General features: G+C 54.1%; 1 protein-coding gene across 2 annotated transcripts in view; it reads right to left on the bottom strand.

Moving 5' to 3' along the window:
- RASGEF1A (RasGEF domain family member 1A) overlaps positions 1–20,674 on the bottom strand; it is a 114,358-nt gene that overhangs the window by 75,125 nt on the left and 18,559 nt on the right. The window contains exon 1 of one of the 2 annotated variants that reach the window (XM_036828718.1): positions 13,964–14,030. The exons of the other annotated variant lie outside the window; for it this stretch is intronic. The gene's annotated coding sequence lies outside the window, so the exon portion shown is untranslated. Of the gene's footprint in view, positions 1–13,963; positions 14,031–20,674 lie in introns of those variants that run through there. 2 annotated transcript variants of the gene reach the window in all.

Below are 20,674 nucleotides of genomic sequence, written 5' to 3'. Positions count from 1 at the left end.
CCACGAAAGTACTGGTAGGCAACCATTTTTGCCTACAGAAATAGTAATTTCACATAATTTCATGTATGTTACAAAACCCCAAAACCATTTTTAAAATGATGGTTCTGGCTGCATACATTTTTAAAATTTTGCATGGCAAAATCGTAACAAACAAAGTGAAAACACAATAAATTGGGGAAAAGATTTGCAGCTCATACTCCAAAGTATGTTTCCTCAATATATAACTTCTATGAATCAGTAAGAAAAATGCCATCAACCCAACAGATATACTATGTTAATAATTCAAACACCAGTTCGCCAAAAAAGAGAATACAGGTGGCTCTTATATATATGAAAATATGCTCAATCTCATTCATAGTAAGATAAATGCTAACTAAAATTGCAACGAGATACCATTTCTCACCTATCAGGTCGGCAAAGTTAAGGGGATGAAAAAACAGGTGCTCACATACATTGCCAACAGAAGTATAAATAGGTATGGCTGTGGAGGACAGTTTGGCAAAATCTATCAAAATTATACATGCACCTCCATTTCACCCTGCTATTTTATTTCTAGGGATTTATCTTACAAATATGCTCACACTTGAGCAAAAGGATACGTGTGCAAGGGTCCTCACAGCAGCACTGCGTGGAAAAGGAGAGTGGACGCAGTCTGAACGGCCACCTTGTAGTTTGATTCACCTGGATGGGTGAGTTATCATACACACATCCATTGTGGGAAGACCGCACAGGCGTTAAAAGCAGCAAGGCCACTCTACACACACTGAGATAGGAGCTCCAAGATGCACCGGGAAGGGAAGCCAAGCTAGGCACAGGCCTGTGGCCGCCAAGTGCATGACAAGAACTAATGCACTGCTGGTGTGTAGGGACCAGAAATGTGGGTGGATACTCAGGAAACAGATAACAACAGGGCCTCAGCTGGGAGGAGCCAAGAGCTGGCCAGGGTTGGGAGGAGACACGCTCCACGTGGACCCTTTTTCCTTTTTTTTTTTTTTTTTGCCATGAGACATGCGGGATCTTAGTTCCCTGAGCAGGGATCGAACACGCGCCCCCTGCAGTGGAAGCGCGGAGTCCTAACCACTGGGCCGCCAGAGAAGTCCCCCCTACGCACCCACACGCCCACCCCAACCCCTCCCCCAACGGTTTTACTTCTTGAACGCCATTACAATACCAGCATTTGTAAATTGAGGAGGGAGAAGGGAATCCTAGGGAAAGAAGAGCCGAGAGAGTCCCCACCCACATGGCCACGCGCAGGCCATGCCTCTCTTGGCTTCCCAGAGCATCCACACTCAACAGGACTCCACTGATCTCTGCTCCTTCCTCCAAGCAGGCGCCCCAAGCAAGCCCCCAAGCCAGACTCTCTCCTGAAGGTGGCGCAGGGCTGTCGCGCTGGGGCTGGGACACGGCTGGTGTGGCGGGCCAGCTGCCCCTCTGCCGGAGCCATCCACATGTGGACGCGCGTGAGCCATGGAGGTGGCATGAGGCCCCAGTCAAAGCCACAAGTCCCCTGGCTCACCCCAGGGTGACATCATCAGTGGCCCACAGTCACTGTCTGCCCTGGACTGTGCCCCCCCGAACCCCCCGCTTCCTTGGCATTCCCGGGCATGCCAGTGCGTGTCCATCTCAGGGCCTGGGACTAGCTGTTCCCTCTGCAGGGAGCCCCCGGCCTCCAGATGTCCACGCGGCTTCCTTCTCCCTCCTCCCTTCGGGGCCTTCCGGTTAGGCTGCCCTAGTCACTCTACTCTGAATGGAAGACCCCGGCGCTTCTTCCGCCTCCCCCAGTCGACCTCTAATTCCCTGTTCTGCCTTTCTCTATCTATTTTCAGATTTTTCTGCACTCCCCGAACCTGGGCCAGGCCTGGCGCACAGAGGCCTGTCCGCCCCTGAGCCACCTAGGGACCTGAGTTCTGGACACCCTGCTCCAGTCAACCCGTTACTGAAAGATGGGGAAACAGAGCAGCAGTTTAGCTCAATTCAACTCAGGATCATCTGAGTAGGTGGTGGTGTCTAACCCTGAGGGGGGGGGGGGGACTCATGGGGGGAGGTGCCCACTGCTGGCACTGCCAAACGAGCCTGCCCTGTCAGGAGGCCCGAAGTGATGGGCAGGGGCAGGTAGAGACACCCTCCTAAAAAGAACGAAATCACGCCACCTGCAGCAACATGGATGGACCTAGAGATTGTCATACTGAGCGAAGTAAGTCAGAGACAAATATCCTATGATATCGCTTATTTGTGGAATCTAAAAAAATGGTACAAATGACCCTATTTACAAAACAGAAATCGAGTCACAGATGTAGAGAAGAAACTTACGGTTACCAAGGGGGACATGGGGGGGAGGGATAAATTGGGAGATTGGGATTGACATATACACACTGCTATGTATAAAATAGATAACTAATAAGGACCTACTGTATGGCACAGGGAACTCTACTCAATACTCTGTAATGACCTCTATGGAAAAGGAATCTAAAAAGGAGTGGATATATGTATATGGGTAAGTGATTCACTTTGCTGTACAGCAGAAATTAACACAACATGGTAAATCAACTCTACTCCAGTAAAAATTAATTTTAAAAAAAAGGACACCCTCCTGCTGGGGCAGCCTGAGGGCTGAGGTCAGGCTCACTCGGGGCTCTCCCTGCCCTTGCCCTGCCCCCATACTCATGGCCAGCCTGGTGCCCGTTACCCTCAGCTCCACGGGGGGACAGCCCACCCAGGAAGCCACCTGCCACACCGTGTCTGATGCCACAGGTGCGTGTGCATGTCCTGGGGCGAGGCTCTGGCCACACCAGGTGCCAAAGGCAGGCTGCAGAGGGAGGCCTGGGCTGAGTCCAGGCTGGAGAAGGCGGCCGGGGGAGTGAGCACGGGCCACTTTGGGCACGCGGGCCACCGCGTCCCTGCAACCCCACTCCGCCTCCACCTCATGGGGCCACAGATGCTTCGCTGGGAAGGGGCTCGGAGCCCCCGCCCTCGATCTAATTATGTGCTGTGTTGAGAGGCAGAGCCTTGGGCCTGGGCTTCAGACAGGCCTGGGCTCCAAATCTCCCTCTGCAACCTCTTAGCCAGTGACCTTGAATAAAAAAGAAGTGACCCTGTCTGTCACCCCCAATGGATCAGTCTCTGTCCTCCCGGCCCTGCCCCCTGCCCTCAGAGGGGGTCCTGGCTCCTCCACCACCTAGAACCTTGGAGACTGACGTGGCATCACACGCCCTGGACCCTTCTGTGCAAAATGCTGCTGACGCTGCCAGTCTGTGAAAACTGGAGCGGCCCTTCCCAGCATCACGGGGAGCGCTTTGGAGCCTAGTTAGTGCACCCAGGTCCACCCACCGTCAGGCTGTGCTCAGGCGTCCCACCCTCCCAGGCCAGGTGGCTGCGTGCTGCCAGGAGGGCCTTCCCCAAGGCTGCTCCCGGGCCCGGGGCTGGGGCGCTCTTAGATGCGTGTTTTACTGCAGCCAAGCAAACCGAGGCAGGCAGCCCCTGAGGGAGTATAGGGCCCTCCCTGGACCATGCCTGAGAGCCAGGAGCGCCATGCGGAGCACACGGGAAGAAAAGTTCAGAGAAGTTCAGGGAAGGGGAGAAAGCACGGTTTGGGCAGGCCAGCGGGGCAGACGGCAGGGAGCCACGGAGGGGCCCAGCGGGGGTGGGCGGGCTACCAGGCAGAGGCCAGGCCCACAGCCCACCTGTGTGCCAGCCACACCCCCACTCGACCCTCACGTCTGCCCGCTCAGCTCAGCCTCTCACGCCTCCTCAGGTCAGTCCCGTGTGCGGCCACCCCTGAGCTGGGCTGCAGGAAGCCAGGAGGAGCTCGTGGGCCCTCCTGCTGCAGGCCATACCCGAGGGCAGACCCCAGGGAGCCAACCAGCCCGGGGCCGGACAGCTGCGGGTGGGTGATGAGACAGTGGATGGGGCTGGAGTGCAGGCCACAGACCCCAGGCCACGGCTCTTCACCCCACACTGCCCTCACTGGCCTGGCACCAGGACCCTCTCTCGAGGCTGGTGGGCTCTGGACGGCCCTCGGTCTAGGGTTCTCCCACCCCTGGCCTGCCCAGCGTCCTGCCATTGAGCCCAGGCTGACGACGATGATTGTCAGTTCTTCTCTGGACAAGCTGACAGAGACCCTCCACGCGCCCGCACAGCCCTCAGTCCTGGGCCCCGCGGTGAGCAGCACAGGGCAGGAGACTCGGACGCAGGCAGATGCACCCCAGGAAGAGGCACCGCGGCAAGGAGGCCAGTGATCCGTGAGCCAGGCCACAGGACGCATGGGCAGAAGCAGGCTGGACCTGAGGCTGCATCCCAAGCCCCCCAGGGACTACTGGGAGACGCTGGGAGAAGCAGGCAGCTTCTTGCCTGGGGGCAGCAACAGTGGCACTGAGGAGGGGGCTGCTGCTGGGCCCACCCAGACTTCTAGGACCTCCTACCAGCCTGGGGCACCTTCCCCTAGGGCGGCCAGCACTGGGCCATTCACACCTGCAACCTTCTCCAGGGCACTGGAGGGGCCAAGGGCAGAGCCCACTCCCTGCCTCCCAGTGAGACAAGCTTGTGGTGCAGTCTACACTCCAGAGTCCCCCATGTGGTTAGGCTGAGGTGAGACTGCTTGAAATTACACTTCTGTCGCACCGGTCAGAATGGCCATCATCAAAAAGTCTACAAACAATAAATGCTGGAGAGGGTGTGGAGAAAAGGGAACCCTCTTACACTGCTGGTGGGAATGTAAACTGGTACAGCCACTATGGAGAACAGCATGGAGGTTCCTTAAAAAAACTGAAAATAAAACTACCATGTGATCCAGCACATATGTGGAGAAAATCATAATTCGAAAAGATACATGCACCCCACTGTTCATTGCAGCACTATTTACAAGAGCCAAGACATGGAAGCAACCTAAGTGTCCATCAACAGATGAATAGATAAAGAAGATGTGGTACATATATACAATGGAATATTACTCAGCCATAAAAAAAATAATGCCATTTGCAGCAACATGAATGGACCTAGAGATTACCATACTAAGTGAAGTAAGTCAAAGACAAATATCCTATGATATCACTCATATGTGGAATCTAATTTTTTAAAAATACAAATGAACTTATTTACAAAACAGAAACAGACTTACAGATATCGAAAACAAACTTGTGGTTACCAAAGGGGAAACGTGGCAGGGAGGGATAAATCAGGAGCTTGGGACGAACATATACACACCACTATGTATAAGATAGATAACCAACAAGGATCTACTGTATAGCACAGGGAACTCTACTCAATACTCTCTAATAACCTACATGAGAAAAGAATCTAAAAAAGAATATATGTACATGTATAACTGAATCACTTTGCTGTACACCTGAAACTAACACAACATTGTAAATCAACTATACTCCAATAAAATTAAAATATAAAAAAAATTTTTTTAAATTAAAATTAAAAAGAAAGAAACTGCACTTTGGTGAAACTGCCTCTCCCCTTTCCTACCTGCTTGCCCACCTCCTTACACTTCTGAGAGCACACCCTCGACATCCCACGCATCAGAATTCCCATTTCAGGCTCTGCGTTTGGGGAACCCGATCTAAGCCACGTCTTTCAAAAGCGTGTGTGCGGTGACCTAGAGGGGTGGGATAGGGAGGATGGGAGGGAGGCTCAAGAGGGAGAGGATGTGGGGACATGTGTACGCATATGGCTGATACGCTTTGCTGTGCAACAGAAACTAACACGGTATTGTGAAGCAATTATACTCCAGTAAAGATCTGTTAACAAAAAAAAAGTGTGTGTGAGGGACTTCCCTGGTGGTCCAGTGGGTAAGACTCTGTGCTCCCAATGCAGGGGGCCTGGGTTCAATCCCTGGTTGGGGAACTAGATCCCACGTGCCGCAACTAAGACCTGGTGCAGCCTAGATGAATAATTTTTTTTTTTTTTAAGTGTGTGTGAGATGAGTGGACTTGGGCAAAGTACTTAGAAGAGCGGCTGGCACGCGGGGAGCTAGTTATGCCCACTACAAGTCCCTGGAGTTCTACAGCCCAGAGGAAGAGGCATCTCAACCGCCCCAGGAGGTGGAGAAGCTCCTGCTGGGAGCCCTGTCCAAGCTGAGACCTGAGGTGTGAGTGTGAGATCAGGGAAGCACAGGGGAGGAGGGGAGGTCACAGTCAAAGTCAGGAAAGGGAGCGAGAGCCAGCTCAGGGCCTGCACACAGGGAGAGGGCAGCAGGAAGGGCACAGGAAGATGAAGGGAGGCACAAAAGAAGCACGTCACCTTCTCTCCGAAGTGCTCCATGGCACAGAGGGAAGACCTGGGTTCAAGTTCTGCCTTTGCCTCTCTCTCCAGACCCAAGAGGCTCATGAGCAAAATTTGTATAATGATGCCAGCATCCAAAAAAGAAAAAAAATTTACAGCGTTAAATTAAGTCAGGTGTTAGTGAAATGCATGGCGGAGTCCTTGGGACAGAGGGCTGGTCAGGGCCCCCTCCCTGGTGCCGGCATGTGAATGTGCGCACACACACACGGAGTCCACATGCACACGCAGCGTGCCAAGATCCTGAGCACGGACAGGGTGGTCCAGGGCTCTGGCCTCCGCCGCGCTGCCCGCCGTACCATCCTCTCTCTGCTCTGCAACCTTGGGCCTTTCCCTGCACTGGTCCTTCCTTTTTTTCCCCTAACAGCACCCCAATAACCTCATAGAACAGCAGCGCTTCAAAGTCTCAGCCCAAACTCAGACACGCCTGGTGTCCTCCCCTCCAGGGCTGGGAATGGCTATCACCTGTGAATGGTGGCTGTGACCAGAGAGTGTGCTTTAAAAGTCCTGGTCTCAGGGCTTCCCTGGCAGCGCAGTGGTTAAGCATCCGCCTGCTGGTGCAGGGGACACGGGTTCGGGCCCTGATCCCAGAACACCCCACATGCCACGGAGCAACTAAGCCCGTGCGCCACAACTACTGGAGCCTGTGCGCCTAGAGCCCGTGCTCTGCAGCAAGAGAAGCCACTGCAATGAGAAGCCCGCGCACAGCAACGAAGAGTAGCCCCTGCTCGCCGCAACTAGAGAAAGCCCGCGCGCAGCAACGAAGACCCAACGCAGCCAAAAATAAATAAATAAATAAAATTTATACAAAATTAAAAAAAAAAGTCCTGGTCTCTGCACTGGGGGCAGGGCAGCTCCCCCAGACCCAGCCTGGCCTGACTGCAAGGAAAAGCCAGGGGATCCTGCATCTCCCCCAGGCACCCCTGCAGTCACAGGAGGCCTGGCCACCGCTCCCTGCCTCTAAGCCCTTTCCAAGGCACCCACTGCCTGGCCCCTTTCTCACCAGCTGGGGCCGAGGAGGAGGTACCTGGACCCGGACGCCTCAAAGAATGTGGACTATCCAGACAAGGTCAGCTGGTGACACATCTGCAGTGCTGTGCGCACGAAGGCTGTGTCCCACAAGTGTCCCTCATTATGTTTCTATCATTTCATTTCAGTATCATCTCATTTCCATTATGATTTCTTCTTGGATTCACTAAGTATTTATACACAGGTTTTAAATTTTCCAAATACTAGTATTTTTAGAGTTATGTTTTGTTATTAATTTCTACCAGAGCTGCGTTGTAGGCAGGAAACACGGTCTGGATCACACGGTGCCTCTGATATTCCTTGAGGCGTTTTGACGGCCAGTTTGCAGGCAATTTTCATGAATGTTCCCATCGTTAACGGCATGGCTCTGCAAGCACCCTGGAGCTCATGAGCCCTCCATCCTGGGGCGGACCAGTTACTGTGGGAGGCTCTGCCCCACGCGAGACACCCACTCTTGGAAGCGATTCTGGCCTTTCCCAGAGGAATAGCTCGGACCCTGGCCAGCCCTGCTCACCGTCAAGCCTCCCTCCATAGTCCTGGAGAGCCCCCTGACCCAGCAGCGATGGACCAGGGCCCAAGTGCTCACAGGTCACCCCAGAGACTGGCAGACTGCTCACGCTGGTGGGGGTGGGCTACCCTCCCAGGCCCGAGGACGGAGGGGCACAGGGCGTGGAGGACTCTTCCCACGGTAGGGCTGAGCAAGAAGGGCCCTGGCCTGCCATGGGCGGTGTGGACAGGACGTGGGCCCTTCCAGGGGCAGCCTTGATGCTCTCCTGTTCCTGGCCTCATCTGCCCAGCTGGGGCCGCCCACCGCTAATTACCGCAATAAAACCAATAACTGACGCAGCCTCCTGCCTGCTCCAAGTGACTGACTCAGGAAAGCTGCGGAGGCTCCCCTCGGAACTCCACGAGCTCCTTCTCTATGAGCCTCTAACCCCATCCAACCCTAATCCCTCCAGCCTCATCCCCGAGCTGGTCCACACGGCCAGCTCTCGCCCTCCCTCACTCTCCCCCAGCTCTGAGGGCAGAGACCTAGATCCCAGGGCCAACCGCCTGTCCCCAGTCGGCACAGCCCGGGCTGCGTGTCATTACCGCATTTAATCGAAGCCCTAACCTCAGAGGAGGAATGGAACCCGGACAGGCCTTGTTCAGAGTCCACAACCGAAACGGTCTTGGGCACCGACCCAGTCTCTGGGGAAGTCCTAGGCAAGAGAAGCCTGGGCCTCTGAGCCTGGATTTCCGCAGTGACAAAACGGGGCTCCTCACCCTGGGAAGTGCCTGGTGCCAGGGCTGGGCACACCCCCGTGAGCCAGCTGCGGCTGGGATCCAGGCCACACGCAGATGGAATCGAGGCTCCGTGACACTCACATGGCGAGGGTCTGGGTACCAGAGGCCCAGAGAGCCCTGGGGGCAGAGGGGTCCACGCAACCTGGGCAGCCTCGGTGCGGGTGTGGAAACAGGCTCTGCTCGTAAACCCGTCAGAACGCACGCCCTCGCCCAGCCCCCTCGGTTTCTGGGTGAGCCAGCCTCCTCCACGGAAGCTACTCTTTGTTAACAGTGTTGCCATGACAACCAGATCCAGGGAGAACTCTCTCTTCAAGGTAGAGTCTGAGGGTGACACTTGGAGAAACGGAAGTGGTGGTGACAACGGGCGAGGGACTGTCCTCCCGGCCCCACCCCCCCTTGCCTGTCCCAGAGCTTGTGGGTCTGCTCCCCTCTCCTCTCCCCGAAGGGGACGGCAACGTGGCTGAGGCCAGGAGCCTCCCACCCACCGACACGCAGGTTCCCAGACACAGACCTGCGCTCTCCGCCCGCTGCGCACAGACTTTCACACACATCCCACGAACGTTGCTGAGTCCCCCAGCACAGCCAGCCTCGCAGAGCTGGCGGTCCATCTGGGGCCCATAGGCCAGGTATAGACCTGACCCCGAGGGATCACAGACAGACAATTACGTGGTATGCCCAGGGCACCCCGCAGAGCACACCTGTGCAGGAAGGCACCCTAAGGAAGGCTGGGAGCTGACCAGGTGGGGAGAGGCCGTCCTGCTTGGGAGCAGGAGGCTCGAGCATTTTTACAAAGAGAAGGTTAAAGGTCACCGGGCTGCGCTGTGGGGCAGGCACTACAGGGGAAGCAGGCCAGGGGGCGGGGGGGGGGGGGGGGGGGGGGGGGGGGGGGGGGGAAGGGTGGGGTCAGACGAGCCGAAGGCTCAATCAATCAAGGGCTGACCTGGCAGAGGTACAGGGGAGGCCCTGGTTGTCCCACCTGCTCAGAGCGGGGGCTGGGCAGGGGAGGCTCAGGGGTTCGATGACAGTGGACAGGCTGCCTGTGGACACCTGGGAGGCAGCCAGCAGGCCCGGGCTCAGATGCTGCTGGGACAAGCTAGGGTGGGATCAGCACCAAGGAGGGAACTGCAGCCACGTCTGGGGAGGAGAGGATGGGGGCCCAGGTCTTACAGAAGGGGAACACTGAGTGCCCCAGGAGAGGAGGGGGCGCCCGCAGGACGGTCTGCAGGGGGGCCGGAGGACACGGAGGCACAGGGGTGGCCCGCAGAGCCCGGGGGGACCACGGCCGGGGAGCAGTGCCAGAGGCACCCGAGGGCCTCTGAAGCCTGTTTGCCTGGAGTGAGGGGCGTACAGATGGGAGTGGGCTGGGCTGAGTGGGAAGTGCTGGTATGCAGTGAGCAAGCAGAGAACACCCTTCACAGTCAGCCCGAGCAGGGGAGGAGAGCAGGGTGCAAAAGAGCTGGAGGGGGAGACAGCTGAGGAAGGTTTGTCGTTGTGTTTGAGCTGGGAGAAGCTGTAGGCAAGTGACTTCACCTCTGAGGCCATCAGCTGTCAACTAGGGCAGCAGCACCGCACCTGGGGGGAGCTGGCGCAGGAGCTGGAGGAGTGGGAACGAAGCGCCCCCTGAGTTCTCAACGCCGCACCTACGGGGCAGGCTCCCTGCCTGGGGGGCTCACCGCGTGTGTCCCCCAGGAGAAATGGGGTGCTCTCCTCTGAAGAGCTGGGACCCTCACCAAGGCCCAGGCCCCTCCTTCCTGAGCTGGTGCTCGCCCATCGCTCCCCAAACTCACCGCACTCCGCGGAGAACCCCAGAGCCCGCTCAGAAGGACCACGGCACGCCCCGAGCTCCTGCCGCTACCCCGGGCAGCACACGTCCGCAGCCTGCCCCCAACCCTCCCCGCCCAGTGCAGGGACTCGTGGCGGCCAGGGGGACAAGAGGCTCTTTTCTCCTGTGCTATGTCCACATCCCGGCACCAGTGCACTGACCCTGAGGAGCTTCCCTGTTACGTAAGTGAGATGGGGAGAAGCTTCCAGGGCAGGACCACTGGGTGTTGCCCTGAATCCTACTCAAGGCACCTGTGGGGCTCTAAGGACATGCTTTTGCAGACAAGAGCGTTCAGACACACCTGAAGCCATCTGACTGCCTGAGGCAGGGTCAGCGACAGGCAGCACTCACACCCCCGCCCCTCCCTGGCCCTGGTAGGCATCGGTGTGGACCCTAATGATTTCATACTCTTGACCAGACACCTCTCTCCAGCCTCCTTCCAGGGCCTGAGACCCGTCCCAAAAGGCAAATCCCCAAGGCCCTCCCTGCCTCCAGCACCTGGCCTCTGTCCCTCCCATACTCGGCACAGGCCTGGACATGGCGAGGCTTTCAACTTTCCCTTCCACGGTTCCCGCCATGCCACAGCCATGCTGATGTCTGCTGACCTTCCCAAACCCCGCTCCAGAGTTGTTAGACCGGGACTTCCCGGGGTCCCCACTGCAGGGACATTCTGAATGGATCAGTAGCAGCCAGCTCACTCTGTGCCAGCCCGGGGCACCCTTGTGTTCACTCTCTCTCTCGCACACACACAGCCCCAGGCTCTGTGCCCAGAAAGAGGTGAGAAAGGCACATAGTCTTAAAAGAGGGCAGAGTGTCCTCCCCAGACCCCAACAGATCAGGGCGCCCTGACATGTGGCCAGTGGGTGTCAGAGGTCCGCCTCGTCTCCCACGGCCAAGGGCCTGGCAGCTTCCCCACCGATGCCACCCTGTGATGCCGGGCCTCCCTCCCGTCCTCCCTGCTTCCCTCCTCAGATTCCGCCTAGAAGACGCGTTGCTAAGTAAACACTCATCTCAGGAGGGAGGTGGGCAGGCGAGGGCAAAGGGATGAGAGGCAGCCTGCGGTGGGTGGGAGCTACAGGAAGCAGATCTCTGCTCAGCATTTGGAAGCTCTGAGAGTAAAAACAGCCAGAGCGGACCAGGGCTGAAGCAGATGGCCTCGGGAGGGAAGAGGGAGGGAGGAGACGTCCCAGCAGGGGGCAGTAGGAGGGCCCGCTGGCACTGAGTCAAGACCACCTGGACAGGCCCTGCCCGGCATCTCTGTCCCTCTCCTCCACTGTGGCCCTGGCACCCACCCCCAGCAGGTCCTGTGGGGAGGCCCGGGGGGCCCTCTTCTGGGGTAGGGCCATGCAGCAAAGTGCAGCCTACACCCACCCACCCCAGCCCCAGCCCCAGCTCCTGACGGCGGCGTGTGGACCTCACAGCCCCCGCTCCTAGCCCTGAACCTTCACTTGGCCTATTTGACAAATCTGGTTTTGCAACATGCGGCTTGAGCACAGGGTTCTGTGGTTAAAAACCAAAGATCAACCAAAGCTATTCCAGTCCTGCCCGTTTGGCCCATTATTCACAGATGAGGAAACAGGTGGGCTCAGGGGCCCTCAGGCCACACCTGAGCATCCCAGCCTCTAACTGCTCTCCTCTGGAGGACCCAGGAGACGGACTAAGGGCTCTGTCCCTCGTCTGGCCAGCTGCAGGGGGGCCACTTGTGCTGGGGATGCCCTTCCCCCTCAGCCTGGGCCCACCAGCCCCTGGCCTCACTCGGGTCGACCCAGCACAAACGCTGGTGGTGCCGGTATTTCTCCCTCCTCCCCCTCCCCCTCCTCCTCCTGCGGTTGCTAAGTTACACCAAAAAACCCCTCTGCTCTGTGTGAACTGTTCCATTTCCACGATTTGCCAGGTGGAAGGAAGCCATCAGGCTGGCAGTTCAAGGATGCCTCCCAGAGAAAAACAAACTTGTTGTCTGGCTCTCTGGCCCCCATGGCATACCTGGGGACAGGGACACCTGCTGTGCTCCCAAACGTGGGAGCCATGTGCTGGAGCGCACAGCCGCCCTGGAAGGGTGTCAGCATGTGGGCCCACACTGCTCGCTCTTCTCAGGGGTAGGGCTTGCAGATTCTGCTGCTAACCCCACCCAGGCCCATGACCCCAGAGGGCTGCTGGTCACTCTGACACATGTCCTTAAGAGCAAAGAAAGGCTGGAGGGGCAGAAAAGCTACCCCCGTGCCCCAAGCCAAGCCCTCCACTTCCCTCCACTCTGAATCCCCTCCTCCTATTCTGGGTTGGGGTCCTGAGGTTCCATTGCAAAGTGTCCCTGGATGTCAGCGGAAATGCCCTCATAAGTCACTGAAACCATGGTGTCATTCTACAGATAGGGAAACCGAGTCTCAGAGGAGCCTGCAGCCTGCCCACAGCTCAAAAGTCAAGGCCTGTGGCCTCCCTACTCCCTAGTTTTCTGCTCACAACAGGAGCTGCTGCTTTGCTCTCTGCCCTCCTATCTGGGCAGGGAAGGGCCTGGACCCAGGCTAGGCTGGGCTGGGCCAGACTGTGTCCAGAGGGAGGTGGGAGACCCCTGAGGGGCAGACCAGACCACTGCCTCTGCGAGTTACCCCTGCATGCCAGCCGGACTCTGCACGTCCTGGGCTCCCAGGGCAGGTGGCCATCTGGGCCCTTCCATTGCTCAGGAGGGTGGGAGAAGCATGACAGCAGTGGGGAGGGTGAACCTGACGGGGCTCCCGTTTCCAAGCAGGGAAGAAGGGTGCTCCATCCACTACCACATCTCAGCCCCAGGCCGCTCCCAAGAGGCAGGCAGCCTCCCTGTAAATATCCACCAGTTCCAGCGCTCAGAAGCAGCTAGAGATGCAGGGGGCAAGGGGCCTGCTGCTCGTCTCCCCCCTCACATGCGCAGACCAGAACTAGCTGCACCTGCCCCAGGCTCTGTTTCCAGCAGGGAGGGCCCGGGGCAGAGAGAGCACGGTCCTTCAAATGACCCTTGCCCACGGTGCAGACAAGGACATCTCGCCCTGGCCCTGGCCGGCTCCCCTCAAATGCTGAGCTCACGCCCCAATTCCTCGCCACACAGCAAGGGCGTGAGATGCCACCTCGGGGCCCAGAATGCAGACAAGCAAATGGAAACTTCCAACTGCGCAGCCCTAGCGCCTCAGATTTCCCAACCCCCCTCCTCCACACCAGACCCGGGGCAGGGGACCCGCCGGCGGGTGTCCACGCCAGCCTGCCGAGTGCGCTCCCGCCACGCCCAGGCTGAGACCACCCGCTGCCCCGCAGGGCCTGGGGACTGGGAGGTCCTGACACTGTCCAGCCCGAGACGGAGTTCTGGGCAACTCCGCACTGGGCTCCCGCACGCCCTCTTCCAAGCGCGCCCCACGACCCGAGCCGGGAGCCCGCGCCCCGGCCCCACGACGGCCGCGCCAGGCGGGACCCTGGGCCCGCGTACGCCCCGCCCTGCCCGCGCCGGCGAGCGGAGGGGACGGCCCGCAAGAGGGAGGGAGGGACGGACAGAGGGACTGAGGACCGGCGGCCGCTGCCTACCTCGGTCCGGGCCAGCGTAGCTCCCGCGCAGCCCTTGCGCCGCAGTCTGGCCCACAGCAGCGCGCGGCCGGCGCCGGCGGCGGCTCATGCTCTGCACCCGGGCCCGCGGCACCCGCCCACCCGCGGCCGCCCCCGCGCTGCGCCAGCTGCGGGCAGAGCGGCTCCCTCCGCAGCCGGCCCCGGGGAGCGCGAGCGAGCGAACGCGGAGCGAGCACGGAACGGGCACGGATCGGGCACGAAGCGGGCGGGCGCGAGAGCGCGTGGAGCGGGCGGGCGCGGGGCGAGGGTGCGGGGCGGGCGCCGAGAGAGGGAGGGCGCGGGGTGAGGAAGGGCGCAGGGCGGGCGCGTGGAGAGCGAAAGTGCAGGACGAAGGTGCAAGGACAGGTAGAACGCGTGTCCAGGGCGCAGGGCGCCGGGCGGGGGCAGGGGTTGGGGGCGAAGAGGGAGGGCGCGGGGAGAGACGGGGCCAGCCTTTCATTTTAAAAAGGATAAGGCAACAAACACCCCAAAAGGTGACGTGGCCGCCTCTTGTAAAAGACCGTTTGGGGATTCTCAGAGAGCTGCCCAAATTTTTATCATCCGCATCTGACAGTGAAAGCGCTTCCGTGGGCAAACCTGGTCTCTTCGGTTATTCCCTTCAACCATCACAACCACGCTATATGGCTGGTGTTGGTTTTGTCGCCACTGGGCAGATGAGTAAACATATACACGGTCAGGGAAGCGAAGTGACCCTGCAGGATCTCAGAGCTGGTAAGTGGCAGAGCGAGAGTCCAAAACCATCTTGAGATTCCATAGTCCCCATTTTTCCAAAACCACTAAGAGGACGATGATCCAGGTCTTCTGGCTCCCAGAGAAGCCTCCTGTCTCTCTGAAGGGATATCCCTGTTCTCTGGCAACAACCAGAGGGTGGGGGAGGAGGGGGGTCAGGAGGGACTCAGACTCAGGTGAATATGGAAGAGGTCTGGGGCCAGGAAGGGGCGGAGGGGTCTGGGTGAAGGAATGGGAAGGTGCCCCTTAACACGGCTTGGAGAAGCTGAGGACTTTTTTTTTTTTTTTTAAGTCATAAGCAAATGGCTGTATTTTTTCTTTTTTTTTTAAATTTATTTATTTAGTTATTTTTGGCTGTGTTGGGTCTTTGTTTCTGTGCGAGGGCTTTCTCTAGCTGCGTTGAGCGGGGGCCACTCTTCATCGCGGTGCGCGGGCCTCTCACTGTCGCGGCCTCTCTTGTTGCGGAGCACAGGCTCCAGACGCGCAGGCTCAGTAGTTGTGGCTCACGGGCCCAGTTGCTCCGCGGCATGTGGGATCTTCCCAGACCAGGGCTTGAACCCGTGTCCCCTGCATTGGCAGGCAGACTCTCAACCACTGCGCCACCAGGGAAGCCCCTGAGGACCTTTTTTATTCATTCATTCAGTACGTGTTTATTGAGCACCTACTGTGCCATTCTGGGCACTGGGGTACAGGTGTGAATGTCCCTGTCTGGTTGAAATTTGCATTTTTTGGGGGGGTACATGTTCATGCAGTCAAAACATGAGGGCGGGGGTTGGTGGGGTTTTAAAAAATATTTATTTATTTTATTTATTTTGGCTGCTCCAGGTCTTAGTTGGGGCACAGGGGATCTTCGTTGCGGCATGCAGGCTCTTAGTTGTGGCATGCATGCAGGATCTAGTTCCCTGACCAGGGATCAAACCCGGGCCCCCTGCATTGGGAGCACAGAGTCTTACCCACTGGACCAGCAGGGAAGTCCCCTGAAGTTTGCATTTTTGAGGGAAGCAGGCAGTAAATAAAAACACGAGTAAATATTTCATATGTCAGATGATGCAGATGCTCTGGAGAAAAGCATGGCAGGGAGAGGGCACAGGAGTGCAATTTATGGAGTTATTTTGACTTTGGTCAGGGAAGTCTTCCCTGAAAGGGTGACATTTGAGCAAAGACCTAACTGACGCAAGCCATGCTGAATCTGAAAGATGAACATTTGATGCAAAGGGAACAGGAAGTGCAAAGGCCCTGAAATGGGAGTATGCCTTGGTCATGGGCAAGCAACAAGGAGGAGGTCAGAGTGGTATGAAAATGAATGAGAGTGTGGTGGAGAGTGAGATTCCAGGGGGTGCCAGGGCGACCAGATCAGGAAGAGCCTGGTTGGCCATCTGCCCATTGTGACTTTGACTCAGAGGGAGCAACAAAAGCTTGTGGAGGCTTTTGCACAGTAATGTTATGGTCTGACTCTTTTTTTTTACAAAAACATTTCATTATGGAAAATTGCAAACATTTACAAAAGTAGGCCCTAAGAAGGTATAATAAACCCAATGTTGGGCTTCAACAATTATCAATACATGGCCAACTTTGTTGCACCTACACCCTCACCCACCACTCCCTATATAATTTAAGTGAACACTGACAGCTTTTTATATAACACATAAATATATTTATACATAGATGATAGTACACAAATCATAAATTTGTGCTTGATAGATTTTCAATGAGAATACTAATAACCATCTGTACCTTGATTTTTATTGTGGGAAGGTTTTAAATTACAGAATTGTTTTCTTTAATAGATAGAGGACCATGCAGATTATCCACTTCTTCCTATGTCACTTTGGTAAATTGTGTTTTTGAAATATTTTTCCATTTTGTCTAAATTTTCAGATTTATTGACATGTTATTCATAACATCCTCATATTATCCCTCAGATGTCTGTAGAATCTGTAGTGATGTCCCACTTTTCATTCTGATATTGGGGCTCTTTGTGTTTTCCCTTTCTTTCCTTGATCAGTCTTGCTGGAGTTTTGTCAATTTTATAATTTTTTTCCAAAGAAGCAACTTTCAGCTTTGTTGAGTTTTCTCTATTGTGCCCTGTATTTCATTGATCTCTGTTCTTAGTTTTATTGTGTCTATATTTCTACTTTTGGAGGGATATTTATTGTCCTTTTTGTTTGTTTCTTAAGTTGGAAGCTAGGCTTATTGATTTTTGACTATATTCATTTAAAGCTATAAGTTTCCTTTTAAGGAAAGGAAATTAAGACGGCTTTACCGTCTCTCACAAGTTTTAAGTGTTTTTTTAATTATCATTTAGCTCAAGATATTTAAGTTTCCATTTTGATTTCTCTTTTGGCCCATGAGTTATGTAGAAGGGTGTTACTTAGTTTCCAAATATTAGGGGATTTTCTAGTTATCTTCCTGTTACTGAGTTCCAATTTAATTATACAAAAGGATATACTCTGAATTATTTCAATTATATAAAATTTGCTATACATTCTTTATGACCCAGAATATGTTCTGTTTTGGTAAATATCCCATATGCCCTTGAAAAGAATGAAAATTCTGTATGTATCAGTTAGGTCAGGTTGGTTAGTCAACTCCAAATCTATATTGCTACTGAATTGTATCTTGTATTCTTTCAGTTCCTGAGGCAAACTGGAAACAACCCAAAAGTTCTTCAATGAATGAACAGATAAACTGTGATACGTCCACGTACTGGGATACTACTCAGCAACAACATGCTCAAAGGGATCCAAACTGCATGATTCCATGTATATGACATTTATATGACATTCTAGAAAAGGCAAAAGTGCAGAGATGGAGAACAGATCAGTGGTCCCCAGGGGTTGGTGGGGTGGGGGGGAGGGGAGGGTTGACTACAGCATGGGGAACATTTTAGGAGCCATGAAGTGTACCTGTATCTTGATTTGTGGCGGTGATCACATGACTCTATGCATTTGTCAAGACCTAAAGTAACTGCACACCAAAAAGAGTGAATTTTACTATATGTAAATTTAAAAATAATTTTCAATCTCCAATATAATTACAGACTTCTGTGACTACCTGGTCATCTCTTTTTGTTGCGATGTTGTCCACAAGTTTCTGATTTTCCCTTCCTTTTTGCTACATCCATTATTATGGGGGGAATCAGGATGATCCATTACTGCCAATGAACATAGCATTGCCACTGTTGCCACGAAGATGAAGTCTGCAGGATGCACAGGAGAAGTAGAGGGAGAGGTTAAAAGGCTGTTGCAATAGTTAGATGATGGATGATGGTGACAGACCAGGAGAGTCTAATGGAGCTAATGGTGCTAACGGTGCTAAGCGTTTGCAACTGGACACGTACTGCAGATGGAGCCAAAAGTGTCTGGGTCGGAGAAAAGGGAGGAGCCAAAAATCCTTTTGCCCCAGTCACTCCTGCTGCGCCCCTTACCCATGCTGGGGAGCGTGTCCTGAGGTGCCTCTGCATAGCAGGACACTGGTAGTGCTTTGAATGTTGCTTTATTTGGGCTGGCTTTGGCATAGAGGGATTTCTGCAGGTTGTGGGAACTAAAATATATATGTCTATGACAATTCAGCCACTGTTGCACCCAGACATTGTCTTGCCTCAAACGTGCCCCTTTAAGACCTCTCATCACCGTGACTGCACTGGCTTACAGCTTTTTACTTCCATGGAGTCCAGTTCATTGACTACACGGGGTGCTCTGGATCTGTCATTCCCCACCCAAACCAGATCTTCCCAGGATTTCCGCTTTCTCCCTCCTGACTTCACTTGTCTCCCGTTTCAGCCTTGTTTCCATAGAACAGGTTTTCAATTGTTCCCTTGCCAAAATGATAGATTTCCTTGCTCGTTTTACCTTCATGTCTCCCACCTGGCAAAATTCCGTTGAGAGATGAATCCAAACCTGCCTTCTCCAGATGTACCCTCAGGTATCTAAGTGCTGCCAGACGCAATCATACAGCCCTGCTATCACTCTAAATTCACAATAAATTCATCAGTGGAACTGAGGGCTCAAGACTACTCAGTCATCCTCCTATGGTTCTTTTTCTCCTCTTCTTAACTGTGAAATGTGTCAGACATACAGAAGAGTGTATGAAATGTACATGTATAGTTTCGAGAATAATCACAATGAGAAAACCCACAGGGCAGAGTTCCCTGGTGGCCTAGTGGTTAGGATTCGGCACTTTCACTGCAGAGGCCCCGGTTCAATCCCTGGTTGGGGAACCATCCTGCATGCCACGCAGTGCAGCCAAAATAAATAGATAGATAAATAAAAGAAGAGTTGTGTATATGTGCTATCTCTCATTTCTCTCATGCTCTCTTAAACCCATTCCAATTAACCCTCATAACTCCACTAAGACACAAGGTCACAAGTGACCACCACATTCCTATAGTCGTTTTTCAGTCCGTGAATCACTTGATCTATCAGCATTTGGCAATCAATCACTATATCTTCTTTCAAACACTTCTGAGCTTCTAAGACACCACACCTGACTGCTGTTCTGCCTACTTTTCTGACTGCTTCTCTTAATCTGTTGCAGGTCCTTCTTAAAAAAAAAAAAAAGGATACCCATGGAATCAGGACTTAGGCTAAGAAATAGGACATTGCCAGTACATGAGAAGCCGTCGCCTTTGTGTCCTCCCCAGTTTTCCCTCATCCCCTCTCCATACCACCTCCCTCCCAGAGGTAACTGTTAGCCTGATATTTATTCCCATGCCTTTATTTAAACTTTCACCCCTAGATATGTATGCCTGTCTTTGAACTTTTGTGAATGGAATCATACTGTATATTTTCTACTGTTACTTGCTTGCATCATCAATATTATGTTTGGGAGCTTCCCCCATGTTGATGAATATAGTTTATTCATGTTTACTGTTGTTTGGTATTCTGTTATATTTATGTGGTCTACTATTAGTAGACATTTGGGGAGCTGACATTTTTGCTATTATTCACTCGCCCACTGGACAAATATTTCTTGAGCACCTACTACGTGCCAGGTACTACTTTAGGCATTGGGATAGAACAGTGATCAAAACTGATAAAATCCCTTCCCCCGTGGGTATTCTAGGCATGGAAAACTACAGTAAATAGAAAAAAATAGATAAGTTATGTTGTATGTTAAAAGATGAGAAGTCCTAATTAGGAACAAAAGCAGGGAAAGAGATGGAAAGTACCGGGATGGGAGGTTGCAATGGAGCTTCTACGGTTTCGCCACTGAGTTGACATCTAAGCCAAGACATGTGGCCATCTAAGGTGAGGAGTTCCAGCAGAGGGAGGAGCAGTGCAGCAGTCTCAAGGCAGGACCATGCAGGAGGGTCTGTGCAATGCAGTTCTCTCACTAACTGCCTTGAGTTAGGCCAAACTTCACAAGTTAAGGGCATATGCCCCACAAGACTGCCCTCACTTCAGACACCCACCCCAAGCTCAGGGGTCCCCAGGCCACCCACGCTTCTGACCAACTGGTTACACATATGGAGGTTCCCCCTACTCCCTCAAGTTCCAGAATTCACTAAAAGAACTCACAGAACTCATGTAAGCACTGTACTCAGGATTACAATCTTACCATAACAAAAAGGATTCAAGGGACTTCCCTGGTGGCGCAATGGCTAAGAATCTGCCTGCCAATGCAGAGGACATGGGCTCGAGCCCTGGTCCAGGAAGATCCCACATGCCACGGAGCAACTAAGCCCATGTACCACAACTACTGAGCCCGCGCACCACAACTACTGAAGCCCACGTGCCTAGAGCCCGTGCTCCACAACAAGAGAAGCCACCGAAGTGAGAAGCACGGGCACCGCAACAAAGAGTAGCCCACACTCGCTGCAACTAGAGAAAGCCCACACGCAGCAACAAAGACCAAACGCAGCCAAAAATAAATAAATAAAATAAATAAAACTTTAAAAAAAAAAAAAAGGATTCAAATCAGGAGAAAGAGTCTCATAGGGCA

Source organism: Balaenoptera musculus, chromosome 16, assembly GCF_009873245.2.
Source record: "Balaenoptera musculus isolate JJ_BM4_2016_0621 chromosome 16, mBalMus1.pri.v3, whole genome shotgun sequence".
In the NCBI taxonomy this organism is placed as follows: Eukaryota; Metazoa; Chordata; class Mammalia; order Artiodactyla; family Balaenopteridae; genus Balaenoptera; species Balaenoptera musculus.
Note: the sequence above shows the minus strand (reverse complement) of the source record. Positions and strands in the feature narration are given on the sequence as shown.